The 17,917-nt window shown below is 39.5% G+C and overlaps 1 pseudogene; it reads right to left on the reverse strand.

The window, feature by feature from the left end:
• LOC115512993 overlaps window positions 1-17,291 on the reverse strand; it is a 30,850-nt pseudogene extending 13,559 nt beyond the window's left edge.
• Window positions 17,292-17,917: the final 626 nt, after the last annotated feature.

Here is a 17,917-nt window from a genome sequence, read left to right on the forward strand (position 1 = left end):
AGACAATGGAATGTTATTCACCAATAAAAAAAGAAATGAATTATCAAGCCATGAAAAGACATGGAGGAACCTTGATGCATATTACTAACTGAAGGAAGCCAATCTGAAAAGGCTATATACTATATGATTCTAACTACGTGACATTCTGGAAAAAGCGAAACTATGGAGACAATAAAGAGACCAGGGCTTGGGGGTAGTGAGAAGGATGAATAGGCAGAGCACAGAGGATTTTTAGGGCAATGAAAATACTTTAGATGATACTATAATGTGGATGTGTGTCATTATACATTGGTCCAAACTCATAGAAGGTACAATGCCAAGAGTGAATCCAAATGTAAACTATTGAATTTGGATGATCGTGATGTGTCAATGGAGGTTCATCACTTGTAACAAATGTCCCACTCTTGTGAAGGATGTTGATAATGGAGGAGGCTACACCTGTGTGGCGGCCAGGGATACATAGGAAATCTCTGTACTTTTCTCTCAATTTCGTCGTAAACCTAAAACTGTTTAAAAAAAAGTTTAAAATTTTTAAATTTAATTTAATTAAAAAACAAAACAGTGGTAGGATATACAAAAGTCTAATAAAAGTGGGTTGGGGTAATAGGGAAAATAAAGATATGAGTGAAAGCTAGACATCAAAATGTATACTCTCATAGATTTTTAAAAATTTGTACCACAAAATTTAATGCACTTGCTTTTCCCGAAACCAATTCTACTGCTTAACATCTAATTAATGAATAAAAGTTACATGATGTGCCCTTCCACATATATTTTTGTTGCTGAAAGATAAACAGAAATACTTCATTTTCATAGACTTCCCTAGAATGTTTTTATCGATAGCCTCGTCTTTACTGCTTAAACTCATTTGGATTCTCTTCCAATACATGTCCATACATAAAGATGAAAAGTGTAAAACTATTGTATTAGAAATATTGATTTTAAATTTAAAACTGTTGAGAATAAATTGCTTGTTTAAGAAGAGCCAGAGGGGAAACAGTGAACTAGGGTGTTCTGTGTAAAGAAGCACTGTTAGGGCATGCCATTCTCCTTACAATTTCTGTGAAGAGATATTGTGCAATCAAGTATAATTCATGTCTCTGAACCTCAACTGCAGAAAATAAAGAAATCTGTAGCATAGTGTTGTCATAGTTGATGTCTGTCAACAACTTAAATTCAGGGCACATACATAATGCCTGCACGTTCATTGTTCTTCCCTTTCATTCACTAAATCTACTGGCAAGTAAACATTTTGCCCGAGTAAGATCACAAAATGCTTCCAGAAAATGTCTGCCACATATTCTAAACAAAATGAAGGGAACTTTTAGTCAGATGCAATCAGCAATGATCCAGCCTGTCAACATTGTTTAGCAAAAACTGTTCTAGCCCCCCAAAAAGGGTCAATCGGTGGGCAGGAATGATTCTCCCATCCAATATTCAAAAGAATCCTTATCAGAGGATGATATGAGTTCTTCCAAGCATACCCTTCAGTATACCCTAGTATACCCTTCAGTACACCCCAGCATAACCCTAGCATACCCTTTCTCCAAAAGGCTTCCTAGGACTCCATGCAGCATGGGTAGGAGAGTGCTGAAGAAGGACAGCCTCCTTTAAAAAAATTTTTAAGTTTATTTATTTTGAGAGAGAGAACATAAACAGGGGAGAGGCAGAAAGAGAGAGAGAGAGTATCCCAAGCAGGCTCTGCACTGTCAGCCCAGAGCCCAGTTTGGGGCTCGAACTCACCAACTATGAAATCATGTCCTGAGCTGAAACCAAAGTCAGATGCTTAATAGACTGAGCCACCCAGGTGCCCCAGGACAGCATCCTTCAAAAGAAAAATAGGTCATGTTATGCAGGATTTTAAGTGTAAGAATGGTAATTTTCATGCTACTAAATGCCATTTATCTGGAAGTTTTCAGCAACTATAAATATTAATTTCCTTATTAGGTGCCACATAAGTGAATATTACTAACAACAAGAGCCATTATCTCAAAACATTTTTTGAATTTAACACATAAAAAATCTGTTGTGCCATATTATCTTTTTTTTAATAAAGAGTAATACAAAAATAATTTCACTCTAAATCTATGGAAACCATAAAGCTATCACAAAGTCCTATGGAGCAAGGATTGAGGGGTGTAAAACTGTTCCTATATACTACATGGCCACTGATGGCTGTGCTTTTGTAGTTTTTCTGTCAACTTTCTGCATTTTCTCTTTTCCCTGCTATTATTTGCTATTATTTCAGGTTACTAACAATATATGCTGCTTATTTTGAAACACTGAGTAAGAACTAAATGGTAGCTCTCAACTTCTTACAGAACCAAATGCTTATGTTCTGGGCAGAACTTGGAGTTCAGAAGTCTTTATTAGCAGAAGGGGCACCTGGGTAGCTCAGTCAGTTGAGTGGCTGACTCTTGATTTCAGCTCAAGTCATGATCTCACAGTTCATGGGTTTGAGCCCCACATGGGGCTCTGTGCTGACAGTACTGAGCCTGCTTCAGATCCTCTGTCTCCCTCTCTATGCCCCTCCCCCACCGGTGCTGGCTCTCTCTCTCCCTCTCAAAAATAAATAAATGTTAAAAAAAAAAGTCTTTATCAATTACTGCCAGATGTAAAACAAATATGTTATAGTTGAAACATGGCTTCGGGAAGAGAGGTAAATTCATTTAATATAATTCCAATCGTTTACGGTAACTGTTTCAACTTCTAATCCACCTCTGTCATGAAGACAACACGAGCTATATTTAAACCAAAACTCTATGGTACCATCTTCTCAAGGTTGTCACTGTTTTCAAAATGGTGAACTTAATCAGTTTCCCAAAGCGCATCCCTCAGGACAAGGATATGCAAGGTAATGTAGTAAGCAGTACCACCCTCCAAACCAGATATGGGGACCTCTACCCTACCTGCTGTCCACCACCCTCAGTTCTGTGGCTTTCCCCACTGGGGGCAGGGGGTAGACTTTGGCTGAAGGTCCTGTGGTGTTCACAAACAGGCAAGCAAAGCAACACTTCTGGGTGGGGAAGAGAAGTGGGAAAGAGGCCCAGAAGCAGGGAGCCAGGGGCATTCTCTACCTTCACCATCACAACACACCAAGGAATCCAAAAACTCTAAATGAAAGCTTGGTCTGCTTTCATTTTGCAGATGTATCAGTCAAGGCAAGAGCATGGGACACATTTGACCAATTTGTTGGCTTAATGTATAGCTTTCAAATATGCGGGCATATGATATATGGGTGTTCACTTGTCATGTTCCAGCAGAGCAAATGACTTGTAAGTAATAAAAATTCTGTGAAAAGCAGCTTCTTACCCTGTTTACTACTATATTTCCAAAACCAAACATGTAGCCAATAAAATGTTAAATGAAAAAGGTTCCTCGTGGTTTAAAAATGTTCGGCCTTTTGCAGTTCCCTTTGGAGTGTTAGCAAATTAGCACTTTAGAGGCTTTGAGAATCCAACTAGTTTAACCAAGTCCCTCCTTCCCTTTTACCCTAGAGACCTTTTCATATCTACTTTATGATGGAAAACTTTTAGGAATTGCTCAAGTCAATGACACCTATCAATCATCCCACTTTGGGAGCATCTCAGGACATGTTGGAATGGATATAATGTACTCTCAAATATGGTCCTAGATACAACCCAAACATTAGAAAAAACTAAGAAACATATTGGATGCTCTTGAAGGAAATAAATATATGATTTTCTTTTTCATGAACAAATCAAGTGTTCAATAATAGCAAAACAATCTTTTCTTGGAATTTTTCTACCTAAGAATTAACAGTTTAAAGAGGGTTGGAGGGAAAAAAAAGTTATAAACCTATCAAATTAAATTTAAGGTAAAGAGTAAATGTCCCCTAAACTTTTAATACTCATTCAACACCTCATTTATCAATTTAAAATGTATTTATTTCTGTTGTCACTAATCTTGATACAAATGCTAGCCAACTTAGGACTTTTAGTTTAAGCATGAATATGCATTGTAATTAATACTGATGCTAATTATGATTAATACTTGGTATCAGTGCATGGTAGAATAGGACATTTATACCATAGATTTTTAATTTAAACTGAAACTATAGAGGGGTGCCTGGCTGGCGCTATGGGTAGATGTGCAACTCTTGATCTCAGGGTTGTGAGTTCAAGCCCCGTGTTGGATGTAGAAATTACTTAAAAATAAAAAATCTTTAGGGCACTTGGGTGGCTCAGTTAGTTGAGCATCAGACTTGGTTTTTGCTCAGGTCATAATCTTGTGGCTTTGTGGGTTTGAGCCCCACATTGGGCTCTGCCATGACAGCACGGAGCCTGCTTGGGATTCTCTCTCGTGCTCTCTCTCTCCCTTGCCCCACCCCGACTTGTACTGTCTCTGTCTCTCTCAAAATAAATAAATAAACTTAAAAAAACCATTTTTTTAATTTTAAATAAAAAATTATTTTAAATAGACAAACAAACAAACAAACTGAAACTATAGAAAAAGTGAGAATGTATATTAGGACTCTTTCAGAAACAAGCTACAGAAATTCTATTCAAACTAACTTAACCACATAAAAGAATTTATTGGCTCATGCAACTGGAAAGGACATGGATGCCATTAATGCCAGGAATAAAGGAATTGAAGAACTCAACTGTCTCCTCTCTCCTCTGTTCTTCTACTTCTTTCCCCATTCCCTTCTCCACTCTCCTCACTCCTCTTCCTCCCACCCTCCTTTCTTGTCCCATCATAACCACCCTCCCCCAGCCCACAGTGTCTTTTCTCAATTTCCCTTTGTATTGCTCTTCTTCTCTCCAATCACAGAGAGATTCCTAGTCTAAGTCAGGAATCTTTGCAGCAGGTAGCTCCAAGTTATATCCACACAGTTTAGAAATCCCAGAAGACAAAATACTTCAATGATTAGTATATAAAAACTCAATGAAAGAAGTCAGATTGGCCAAAGTTGGGTCACATGTCCCAATGAGATCAACTCTTTTTTTTTTTTTAATTTTTTTTTTCAACGTTTATTTATTTTTGGGACAGAGAGAGACAGAGCATGAACGGGGGAGGGGCAGAGAGAGAGAGGGAGACACAGAATCGGAAGCAGGCTCCAGGCTCTGAGCCATCAGCCCAGAGCCTGACGCGGGGCTCGAATTCACGGACCGCGAGATCATGACCTGGCTGAAGTCGGACGCTTAACCGACTACGCCACCCAGGCGCCCCGAGATCAACTCTTAAGAGCTGGGAATATATGCTGCTGCTTGGTAGCACTCCTTGTTCCCACAGTCACATCATCTGGTGAGGTAGATCAAAACAAGGCAAGTACTCCCACTGTAAGAGGAGCAAAGGGATACTTGACATACAGAAGTCCAGATGTCCCAAGTGTGAACTGTTAGATTTTTGGAAAGTAATTTGACAACATATATCAGGACTCTGTAAATTCATGACTGCTATCCATTCTAAGAACAGAATCTAACCCCAGAGGTCATATGTATCAAGAAGTATACTATAACAGTATTTATATACCAAACATCATACTCAGTCTTCAATGACCCAATAAAAAGGAAAACAAATAGGTAAATTATAACTTCACAACAGAGCATAATGTTGCCTTAATAAAGAAGACTGCCTGTTGCCTGGAGCCTGTCTACTTCCAGGATTCTTGTCCTAAGTGAAAAAGCAAAATACAAATCTATATATACAATCCTGTAAAAATAAGTAGATAGAAAAGATAGAAGAAGAAACAAACAAAAAACTCCAAAATGTTAATAGACTTTGATTAGTGAGGCCTGAGTAATCTTTTATCCTTTATATAATTATGTCATAGTTTAAATATTTCATTATTACCATATTTCTTATAACAAACATTTATAATTTTAATGATGAAAACTATTAACTTCGAGGTTTAATAAATGATAAAACTTAAGCATTTAAATGTAAGATGGGTGTTCTTTGATTCTTTGAACGTCTGATCTTCCCAAACTTATAAAATGTTTCTCAAAAACAGTCATTTATTTCAAAATATTACTGCATACCATATAGATCCAATGTCCTTGACCTATTCCGGGTAAGTGAACAAACTGAAAAGGAACATACAAAATGAGGTACAAGCTGGTCAATTATAACAGGAAGGAATATTTGCTTCCCTAATTTCCTAAAATCTATAACATTCAGAGACCAAACATCATTACACAGCAGGTCAGCTGTTTCTTTAAGGATGAATCTAAATTTCATAGAATGAAACAGAAACAACTCTTTCTAAGATTAAGGCAAAGTCTGGCAGTTGACTCCACAAGCCTACCCCATAGTTCAGACCTTCCTATCCCTTGACCCTGGGCCATGTACACTGACCTCACCTACCCCATTCTCAATCCACACGTATCCCCCTTCTTGTCCAACCTCTACATAACCCATTTGCACTGTGAGTCACATCATGCTTCAAATTTCTACTCAGGAGGATGAGCAAGGTCATTAAGAATTATCTTCAGGGTGCCTGGGTGGCTCAGTCAAGTAAGTATCCAACTTCAGCTCAGGTCATGATCCCACCGTTTGTGAATTAGAGCCCCACATGGGGCTCCCTGCTGTCAGCACAGAGCCCACTGCAGATCCTGTCTTCCTCTCTCTCTGACTTTGACGTTTGGCTCAGGTCATGATCTCACCATTCGTGAATTCAAGCCCCATGTCGGGCTCTGTGCTGACAGCCTGCTTCAGATTCTGGTCTCCCTCTCTCTGTCTGCCCCTCCCCCTGCTCATGCTCTGTCTCTCTGTCTTTCTCTTTCCTTCAAAAATAAATAAGCATTAAAAAAACTGGTTAAAATGGTAAATTAAAAAAAAAAAGAATTCTCTTCTAGTCAAAAGGTCAATAGGGCAAGACAGGGCAACAGGGAAGTGACAGCTTCAGAAATAGGCACAGGCAACAGCTGACCCATCCTAGTTATGCTGAAAGGGAACAGACTACTTCCTTGCCATGGTCTCTCAGAGCTCAGCCTCAGAGTCAGCAACACAAAAAACTGCTTTGAAACTAAGTCTGACAGAGGTACAAATATAGTGACTAATATTTGTAATAAGTTATTTGCTTTTATGTTATCCTGATTTCTTACATGGTCATCATCTCATTCAGTTTAAAGTCTATCATTTATATTTGAAAAATAACACAAGGTAAGTCACATTTTGACATTTTTTAAATCTTTTATTTTTTAATTTTTTTAAATGTTTATTTTTGAGACAGAGACAGAATGCAAGTTGGTTAGGGGCAGAGAGAGAGGGAGACAGAATCGGAAGGAGGCTCCAGGCTCCAAGCTGTCAGCACAGAGCCCGACGCAGGGCTTGAACTCACGAGCTGTGAGATCATGACCTGAGCTGGAGTCAGACACTCAACGGACTGAGCCACCCAGTTGCCCCTACCTTTTGCCATTTTTATATCATATGTCTACTAAATCCCCCAGACAGTAAGTGAAGATCAGATTCTCTTTAGTACACACACTTGTGCTCCTCACTTCTGTCCCCAAACTCCCAGCAGAAGCCCCAAGCAGTTGACTTAACTGCCAATCATGTCCTGGACTCCCCACTTTGCCTACCTGCACACCTGGCTGGTCTGCATTTATTGAAGAGTCTGAGACTCAAATGACCAATTCTGCTGTGTAGCTGGGGCTTGGTATTACACTAGGCAACAGGTTACTTCGTCCCTCTCCTTCAGTGGATAACCTTTTGATTTCACATTAGATTAACCAGCTTTAGAGTGTTGTCTCTCAGGACTTCTTATTATGTGATAACAATAAACATACCCACCATTAAAAATTCAGAAGGTGACCTTAGAGACAGGGGCCACATAAGTGTATGATGATACAAAACGATGATCTATAAGAATTAGGGGACTTAAAAGGAGGTTTAGAACATGCCCAGACTAAGAACCATCCTCCAGGACAATAATCCATAGGTATAAATAAATTAAATATGTCCAGTGGTATCCAGGTTAGCTACATACAGATGTATAAGTTGGATGTTTTCAAATGTCCTATTACTTTCATGAACAACACGATGCCTTCCACACTGAGAAGAGTGGCAGCACTGACTAGAGACGAACTCCCAGCCCTTTGATGCCCCACATCTGCATATCCATACAAATTCTTGCTGAGTTGCTCTTTAAAGCCTTGCTACACCTCTTTACTCTCCTTCTTAAAGCTTAGTGAACTGTTTTATTGCTTGTGTCAATATGTGGCTTAGTTTGAGCATTTGAGGTATAATGGAAGGTTTGAGTCTCCACACTTATCCACACAATAGGAAAGGGTGAGTTAATTAAAAGCTTAACTAATTCTCCTCACCTGACTTCCACACTGCCTTTTCTTGTGGCCTGGCTCATGGCCAAGCCCTGCAGGGCAATGGACAGTCAAGGCCAGCTCCCCAGCTGCTGGGAAATGTGGGGACTGGATTATTATACAGTGGCCAGACTATTATATATTCAAAGCAAATAAGAAATAGACTTTTTGTATGCAGACAACATGATACTCTATGTAGAAAACCCAAAAGACTCCACCAAAAGATTGCTAGAACTAATACACGGATTCGGCAAAGTCACAGAGCATAAAATCAATGTGCACGAATTTGTTGCATTTCTATACACCAATAATGAAGCAGCAGAAAAAGAAATCAAGGAATTGATCCCATATGCAACTGCACCAAAAACAATAAGATACCTGGGAATAAACCTAACTAAAGAGGTAAAAGAGCTATACTCTGAAAACTATAGAACAGTTATGAAAGAAATTAAGGAGGACATAAAGAAATGGAAAAACATTCCATGTTCATGGATTAGAAGAACAAACATTGTTAAAATGTTTATACTACCCAAAGCAATCTACACATTTAATGTAATCCCTATAAAAATACCACCAGCATTTTTCGCAGAGCTAGAACAAACAGTCCTAAGATTTGTATGGAACCACAAAAGACCCTGAACATCTAAGCCAATGCTGAAAAAGAAAAACAAAACTGGAGGCATTACCATTCCTGACAGACTTCAAGCTGTATTACAAAAGCTATAGTCATCAAGATAGTATGGTACTGGCACAAAAACAGATCAATGGAAAAGAATAGAAAACCCAGAAAAGGACCCACAACTATACGGTCAACTCATCTGCAACAAAGCAGGAAGGAATATTCCATGGAAAAAAGACAGTCTCTTCAACAAATAGTGTTGGGAAAACTGGACAGCGACATGCAGAAGAATGAAACTGGGCCACTTTCTTACACCATATACAAAAATAAACTCAAAATGGATGAAAGACCTAAATGTGAGGCAGGAAACCATCAAAATCCCAGAGAAGAGCAGAAGCAGAAACTTCTTTGACCTTGGCCAGAGCAAATTCTTACTAGACACATCACTGAAAGCAAGGGAAACAAAACCAAAAATGAAGTGTTTGGAACTCTCTCCACAGTGAAGGAAATAATAAAACTAAAAGGCAGCCTATGGAATGGGAGAAGATATTTGCAAATGATGTATCTAATAAAGGGTTAGTATCCAAAATCTATAAAGAACTTATCAAATTCAACACCCAAAAAACAAATAACCCAGTTAAGAAATGGGCAGAAAACATGAATAGACACTTTTCTGAAGAGGACATCCAGATGGCTAATAGACACATGAAAAGATGCTCAACATCACTCATCATTAGGGAAATACAAATCAAAACCACTATAAGATACCACCTCATACCTGTCAGAATGGCTAAAATTAACAGCACAAGAAAAAAACAGATGTTGGTGGGGATGCAGAAAAAGTGGAACCCTGTTGTACTATTGGTGGGAATGCAAATTGGTACAGTCACTCCGGAGAACAGTATGGGGATTCCTCAAGAAACTAAAAATAGAATTACCCTACAATCCAGCAATTGCACTATTAGGATACAAAGGATACAAAACTACAGATCTAAAGGGGTACATGCACCCCCAATGTTTATAGCAGTATTATCAGCTATAGCCAAACTATGGAGTGAGTCCAAATGTCCATCAACTGATGAATGGATAAAGAAGATTTGGTTTATATATATATATATATATATATATATATATATATACAATGGAATATTACTCAGTCATCAAAAAGAATCAAATCTTGCCATTTGCAAAGATGTGGATGGAGCTAGAATGTATTATGCTAAGTGAACTAAGTCAATCAGAGAAAGACAAATACCGTATGATTTCACTCATATGTGGAATTTTAGAAACAAAACAGATGTGGGGGTGGGGAAGAAGCGAGAGAAACAAACTGCAAGAGACTCTTAACTATAGAGAACAAACTGGGTTGACAGAAGGAGGTGGATAGGAGATGGGCTAGATGGGTGATACATAATAAGGAGGGCACTTGTGATAAGCATGAGTATTGTATGTAACTGACGAATCACTGAATCCTACTCCTGAAACTAATATTGCACTGTATGTTAACTAAGTAGAATTTAAATCTTTTTAAAAAGTAAAAAAAAAAAATAGACTTTTAAACAGATAACTGAGGCTTATTAACATGCTATCATTTTCTTAGCTTTATTACCACTGTGAGTTTCTCATCTTGCAAAATGATCATTGTTCACATCCACAGTCATTAAAGCAGGGAGTGGCTGTTTCACTTCCAAATACATTTTCTCAAAATATTAAACTGATGCATTTTGCAAATAATAAATGTGAAACATCTTTGAAACAGTAGTACAGAAAATACAATCATATAATTCCACAAAAAGGGTAAAAGGGCAATTTTGCTCAGTTTGCAACCAATTAAATTTCTCAAAAATCTGTTGATTCTAAAAATAAAACCACACCATCCTTGTAAAATAAGGAAAGGAAAAATTTTCTTCTTCTAGTTCTAATGTCCTGTTTTCTAGAAACCAAAAGATTATCTATTCTCAATAAGGGGTAATGGATTGCGTTCTGTTTTCATTGAGCTCAGCAATGTTTACAACAAACATTTGTAAACCTAAAAGTGCATCAAAAGTTCGCTGACTGAAATTCAAATGCACATAAAGTTCAATAGCAAAATAGAATCTTTCCTTGAACTTCCACTACAGTTATCTCATTTCTCCACTTGATTTTAACAAATAATTATAGTTTGGAGCGCCCAGGTGGCTCAGTCGGTTAAGTGTCCGACTTCGGCTCAGGTCATAATCTCCCAGTTTGTGGGTTCAAGTGCCTCATTGGGCTCTGTGCTGGCAGCTTGGAGCCTGGAGCCTGCTTTAGATCTGCGTTTCCCTCTCTCTATCTGCCCCTCCCCCACTCACACTTTGTCTCTGTCTCTCTCCCAAAACTAAATAAAAGCATTAAAAAAACCCAAATAATTATAGTTTTACATAAGCCAAAAAGACTTCAAAGAAAAATTCTTCCTTCTGCTGTGTCAATTCAAGGTGTGTGTTACAGGGGGAAGGGGAGAGTGGGTTGGTATAAACCTTTGACTCATGAAATATAAATTGTCGCTCCAGTTTCTCTACTGCCTAGTCCTCTGTCCTTAAGTCTCTGTCCCAGCTCTTATCATTTACTCATCATTGTCTTCAGGTGTCTTTCTCCCCCCAAATGTGTACATTTTTCAAGGGTAAACCATGTCTTTTATTCCCAGCATCTTTCAAAATACCTGAAACTTGGTAAAAGTTTGTTAAATGACTGAAATGTTCAATTTACAAATTAATATAACAATTCCAGAATTCTTGGTATAAAAAAAGGATCATATAATGGGGAAAACAAGGTCTCAAATCTCATTCACACCATGAATACAGCAGAATTCCCTAAACTGCACTTACTTCCGGAATACACCTCAGCCTGAGATTCCTATATAAAGCTGAAAAAGTATAAATGAAATTAGAGAAAAAGTACTCTTTGTTCATTTCATTTCTGTGATGGTATCATATTTTGAACTCCCTTCATTTTCTATATGCTGAATTCCAGCCTACCTGGAACATCAGAAACTGGTTTCTCATTCCCAGGTGATCGACCTCCTAGATCCTCTGTATTCAGCTTGCTTCTGATACCTTGCTTCTCCCTTTCTGCTAGAAGCCCGTGTGCCTACCTAATCAGTTCTATGTGGCTGCTGTTTAAATCTGAGCTTATACGACTGCAGCCACTACTAATACCTTAGCGCTGTGCCCCTAGAGCTGAAGCAGTATCTATTTCTCACTTTCCTAAGTAAACTGTAACCACTCAGGATAGAAGAGAATGTGAATTACCATACCTTCAATTTCCTTAAGAAATACAAGATAAACTTGTACTTAAAACACTAGTAAAAAAAAAAAAACACACCAATTCTACATGTAATTAATACAAAATCCTGATAACTTAAACTAGAAATGACATTTTCAGCACATCAGGTTATCTCTTTCTAGTCTTTTCAGGATTATCCTTGAGACTATACATGGTCATCCTCAAATAATTTATACATCAATAATATTAAAAAAATAATTCCCTGATGTGATTTATAATTATAATTTTCTGAATTTTATAGATGAAATAATTGAGAGAAACATTATTATTTTCCTAAGTTCTCAAAAAAAACAGAAAATGTAACTTAACACATCAAACCCTTTTGTTCTCATGGATCCTACTTACCTCCTTCCAAAATGGACTTGAAGTTACACACCACAGAAGGAAAGAAAGAGAAAGAATATTTTCTGAGTACCTAAAATGTGCTAAACACTGCACTTGTAAGTCAGATAATAATTAAAACAATAACGAAAGTAGTATTGATCTCATTTTATAGAAGAGAATAGTAAGGCACAGTTAAGTTACTGTTCTAACATCACATAGCTAGGAAAAATTACAATCTACATTTGTTTAGAATTTGCACCCAGACCAAAAACAATGCACGCCACTTTTTCTACAGTATGCTGACATAGGTGTAATAAAGCCAGAAAGCACATAATCTAATTAATTAATTAATTAATTAATTATGACAACAAAAACGTAAGTTATAAAGGCCGAGAAAACAAAAAGATAAATATTCTATACATAGAAAAAAATAATCATTGTATTTTTTTAGTTTTTATTTAAATTCCTGTTAGCTAACATACAGAGCAATATTAGTTTCAGGTGTACAATATAGTGATTCAACACTTCCATATATCACCCGGTGCTCATCACAGCAAGTGCACTCCTTAATCCCCATCCCCCACTCACCTCCCCTCTGGTAACCATCAGTTTGTTCTCTATAGCTGAGTCTGTTTCTTGGTTTGCCTATCTCTTTTTTTCTTGTGATCGTTTGTTTTGTTTCTTAAATTCCACATATGAGTGAAATCCTATGGTATTTTAACCCGAATCTTAGATCTGCACTATTAGCCAGGGCAAAGAGGGAAATCACAGAGGTAGAGCTCTCACGTGTCAAGAAGGAGAAACAGCTTACAAGTTCTGAGAGGTTTCTTATGTAGGTCACAAACTGAGCCTCACACAATAGAATCCATTTTCTCCATATCAGTTATTCAAAGATGGCAGAGATGTCATTCACATAGCCGTTTCTTACATGAACCCATTTCTATAGCAAAGTACAAGTAACCAAAATAGCGTGCTGCTAGCATAATTGGGGAAAAAACGAGATGTCACCATGCGAAAGTTTATCTTCCTCAAATCATCAGATCTGACTCTTCCCTTCTCATTTCATATTCATTAGCAAAATGTCTTTCTGATAACACGAAAGGGCCTGCTGCCTCTGCCAGAACTGCTGGTCATTCTTTAAGTCATTTAGTCTGTTGGTCAGTCAGTCCACAAATATTGATTAAGTGTCTACCATGTGCCAGATACTGTGCTAGGTACATGTGAGATCAACAGATCTGGCCGATTTCAATGACATTTACACCCTAGTGGAAAATACAAGTCACCTAGCCACACAAATATTTATATTCAAACCCCAGTAAGTGTTAAGAAGGCATTACAGGGGCGCCTGGGTGGCTCAGTCTAAGCGTCCGACTTCTGCTGAGGTCATGATCTCACAGTGTGTGAGTTCGAGCCCCGCGTCGGGCTCTGTGCTGACAGCTCAGAGCCTGGAGCCTGCTTCAGATTCTGTGTCTCCCTCTCCCTCTTGCCCCTCCCCTGCTCACACTCTGACTCTCTCTGTCTTTCCATAATAAATAAACGTTTAAAAAAAATTTTTTTAAAGAAGGCATTGCATAGTGCTATGAGAGCCAATAACAGGGAGATATGATCTAGCCTGGAGTGGAGGCAGTGAACAAGTTAAGATAGGCATCCCTTAAATTACTCTAAAGGAAATGAGTCCTAGATAGTTTTCCCTTCAGGTCAAGCATCTTGTTGTTTAAGTAAACTTCTTATTTAAAAAAAAAAAAACAAAAAAAAACAAAAAAAACTGAATCCCTGAAAAAGTGGCGTGTGAGCTGAGATCTGGCTTACTTGTGTTAAGCACATAATCAGCCATCTACATGTGTCAACGGGGTATCATGTGTTCAGCACCACATTAGAAGCCATGAAGTATACAGAGAAGCCTAACATATACATCTTTGAAGAAGTTTCAATTCAATTAGGTAGAAAAGACGTGTACACGTGAAATTTATGACACAAAAAAGCATCAGAGAAGCATCAAATAAGTGGCACAAATAAATGGTAATGGGAAAAAGAACTATACACTGTTAAGGAATGATATAACCTAGAAAGAGTTCTCACAGAAGGTAAGACAAGTGTAAGGCCTACAACAATGGTTTTCAAATGTTTTAGATTAAAACACACAATAAGAAATACATTTTATACCATGGCCCAATATAAACATACAGACATAAATAAAACTAAAACTGAAGTTTCATGAAACAAAACTTGCTCTCACAAGTGGTCTGCATTGACTGTTTCTATTGTGTTTCATTAAAAAAAATATGGGGCGCCTGGGTGGCGCAGTCGGTTAAGCGTCCGACTTCAGCTCAGGTCATGATCTCGCGGTCCGTGAGTTCGAGCCCCGCGTTGGGCTCTGGGCTGATGGCTCAGAGCCTGGAGCCTGTTTCCGATTCTGTGTCTCCCTCTCTCTCTCTGCCCCTCCCCCGTTCATGCTCTGTCTCTCTCTGTCCCAAAAATAAATAAACGTTGAAAAAAAAAAATTTTTTTTAATTTTTTTTTAAGTTTATGTATTTATAATCTCGACACCCAACATGGGGCTTGAACTCACAATCCTGAGATCAAGAGTCACATGCTCTACTGACTAAGCCAGCCGGGTACCCCTAATGTATTTTATTTTTAAATTTTTTTCTTTATGCTGGTTACAACCCACTAAACTGAGTCATTACCCACTAATAAATCACAACCTAACCGTTGAAATTTCTGTAACAGAAGGGAGATCTGCCCACAGTAAAGGTCCTTCACACAGAGAAAAGGAAACCAAGAAGTGATTCTCATCTCCTACAGAAGCGGTCCAAGCTGACATGACCTCTAAGTCCTTCTCAGTCGCATAGCTACCTTAGCAATGAGGAATTCAAGCAATGAGGTATAGCAGGTGGCTATACCACATATTTAGAGCAGAACCTTCTCTGAGGCACTATCGTCACCACTATCCTCTACCACCACCAGCTGCACCGGTCTGAGTCTTCGTCAACACGTATGAAGCTTCCTCACATGAGTAAGTGAAGATTGCTATCAGAGATCTAACTAGATCAAAATTCTAGGTCACACCCACATTTTCAGTCCTGAGGCTACACATAGGCAGAAATTTACCCATTAATCTTCATAGGCATTAGGTCTAGGCCCAATTCAATTTTCCAAGATCAGTCCTCTAATGGATCAGACCTCTAGTTACTAGCGATAGAAACATGCATATCATCCAGAAGAGCCTGCCAATTTTCCATGATTTCTATGGTGATCCCTCATCAATACCCACCAATGCTGATATTTCAGGCATACCTGAAATACTTTACTTTTATGAAATATAGACTTAACAAAAGTCTCAAAAATCTGACTTAATAGGTTTTACCTAAGACCTTAGAGGAAGAGTGCTTATCATCACCAGTTTTATAACTACTCCATAGCCATCCCCCAGTGTTTTGTTTTATTTTGTTTTGTTGTTTTTTTTAGGAAGAGATAGTTGTTTAAAAATAAAATGTTGGGGCCTGGGTGGCTCAGTCAGTTAAGCATCCAACTCTTGATTTCGGCTCAGGTCATGATCCCAGGGTCATGGAATCGAGCCCCACATTGGGCTCCGCACTGAACATGGAGCCTGCTTAATTTACTCTCTCTCTCTCTCTCTCCATCTGCCCCTCTCCCCTGTTGTCATGTTCTCTCTCTTTCTCTAAAAATAAAATAAAATTAAATTAAATTAAATAGTTAACGCAAACCAAAATAATAATCGGTCTAAGTAAGGTGGGGAACAGGTTAAGACATGCATCTATCGCATGTATCAATACAAATTGTGAAAATATACTTATTAAGTAGGTATTAAAAATTAAAGCCAAAATTGGTAAATATGTATTTCTCATTTTGCCCTACTCATTTACTAGCCTCTTTTAAAAATCTGAAAGAATGGTTATCTACCTCAACTGGTAGGCATACCCCTGAGGTTAATAATCCAGGAAGTTATAGAGAAATTCCTCAGCTGACATGCTTAACACTGTGTTTCATAAGCACCTGCTAACCTATCCTAGTACCGGCTCCCAGTACCAACCCAGTACCAGGGAGATCAGAGCTGCCTCCTGGCCTCATCTAACTCACTCTGGCTTTTTTCATTTGTTTGATGCATATGTGTTGTAATTTGAAGAGTACTGCTGCTTAAAAAAAGGCATTTGATCCTCTAAAGCTAACATAGAAAGGTGATGCATGGTCACTTCTGCGTACTCTTAACCACATCCATTCCAAAAGGCAGCAACATTGCTACAATTAGCATCCTCCTTAAAAATAACCCCTCAAACCTGAATAGGCCCCAATCTTAGGACTATGGCTCCTTATAAGTAGGCGTAAGACAAGCTTTCTGGCAACCAGATCAAGAAAGTTACCTATGGGGCTTTAGTAACTAAAGGGCCTGTTAAGAGATTTGATTCAGACCTGATTCTTCTTCCTCTAAAGTCAAAGACTGGGGTTAAGTACATTTACACTTTTAAATTTCCAAATAACAAACCGAGACCACGATGCTCAGTCTATTTAAATTGTTGGGAGGGGAATGAAGCTCATTCATTTAGGAATCATCGTGTTTGCTCTCCTACAAGCCTAGTCGCTGGTAGGTCAGGGTTGGGAAAGGCAAATTTGTCAAAGGGCATGGGGAGTTAGTCGTTTTTCTCCCGATCTACCGGGGTCCATGTGAAGTTTACATCAGGAAAGGCTAGCTCCGGAGGGATAGTCTTGGTGAGGAAGTCAAATGAAGCCCTATGATACTTCATTCCTCAGCGTCGGACTGACGGGAGGAAAAGGGCTTTCAGGACCCCGGCGCAGACCTGGCAGGCTGGGGGCGCTTCCCAGGTTTGGGGCCGCAGCCCTGCGGCTGGCCGGGGCGCCAAAGACGGGCCTGCCGGTCTTCCTGGGCCCAAGTGGGAGGTGAAGGCACCTCCGGGGCCTCTTCGCCCTGGTTTGGGAGCAAAGGCAACAAAGGGCCGAAGGCACAGATGGGCTGCTGCGAGGACGTAGCGGGGCCGCGCTCAGTCACCGCGCTGGTGATGCCCCGCAGGTCGTGGCCAGAGCTCAGGCGGGAGGCGCCGGCGCGGCTGCGGGCCTGGGGGCTGGAGAGGGCGCGGGCCGCGAGGCCGGGGACTAAGGCGACCCGCAAGTCCCGGCGGCCAGGGAGGGGTCCCGGGGAAGGCCCAGGCGCCGGAGTGGCGCCCACCTCGCTGCCGATCCGTGGTGGAGCCCGTGGCTTTCCAGGCTCGGGACGCTCCCCGCGCGGCCTCCACGGACGGCAGCCACGCTGCTCCTACCGAAGGCAATTTTGACCCGAGTGTCCCCGGTCGGCCGCCTAAGGCCACGGGCTGGGAGGGAGAAGAGGCCGAAAGAGAAAAAGGGAACGGCGTGG

The sequence above is a fragment of the Lynx canadensis genome, chromosome B1 (assembly GCF_007474595.2).
Source record: "Lynx canadensis isolate LIC74 chromosome B1, mLynCan4.pri.v2, whole genome shotgun sequence".
NCBI classification, from domain to species: domain Eukaryota; kingdom Metazoa; phylum Chordata; class Mammalia; order Carnivora; family Felidae; genus Lynx; species Lynx canadensis.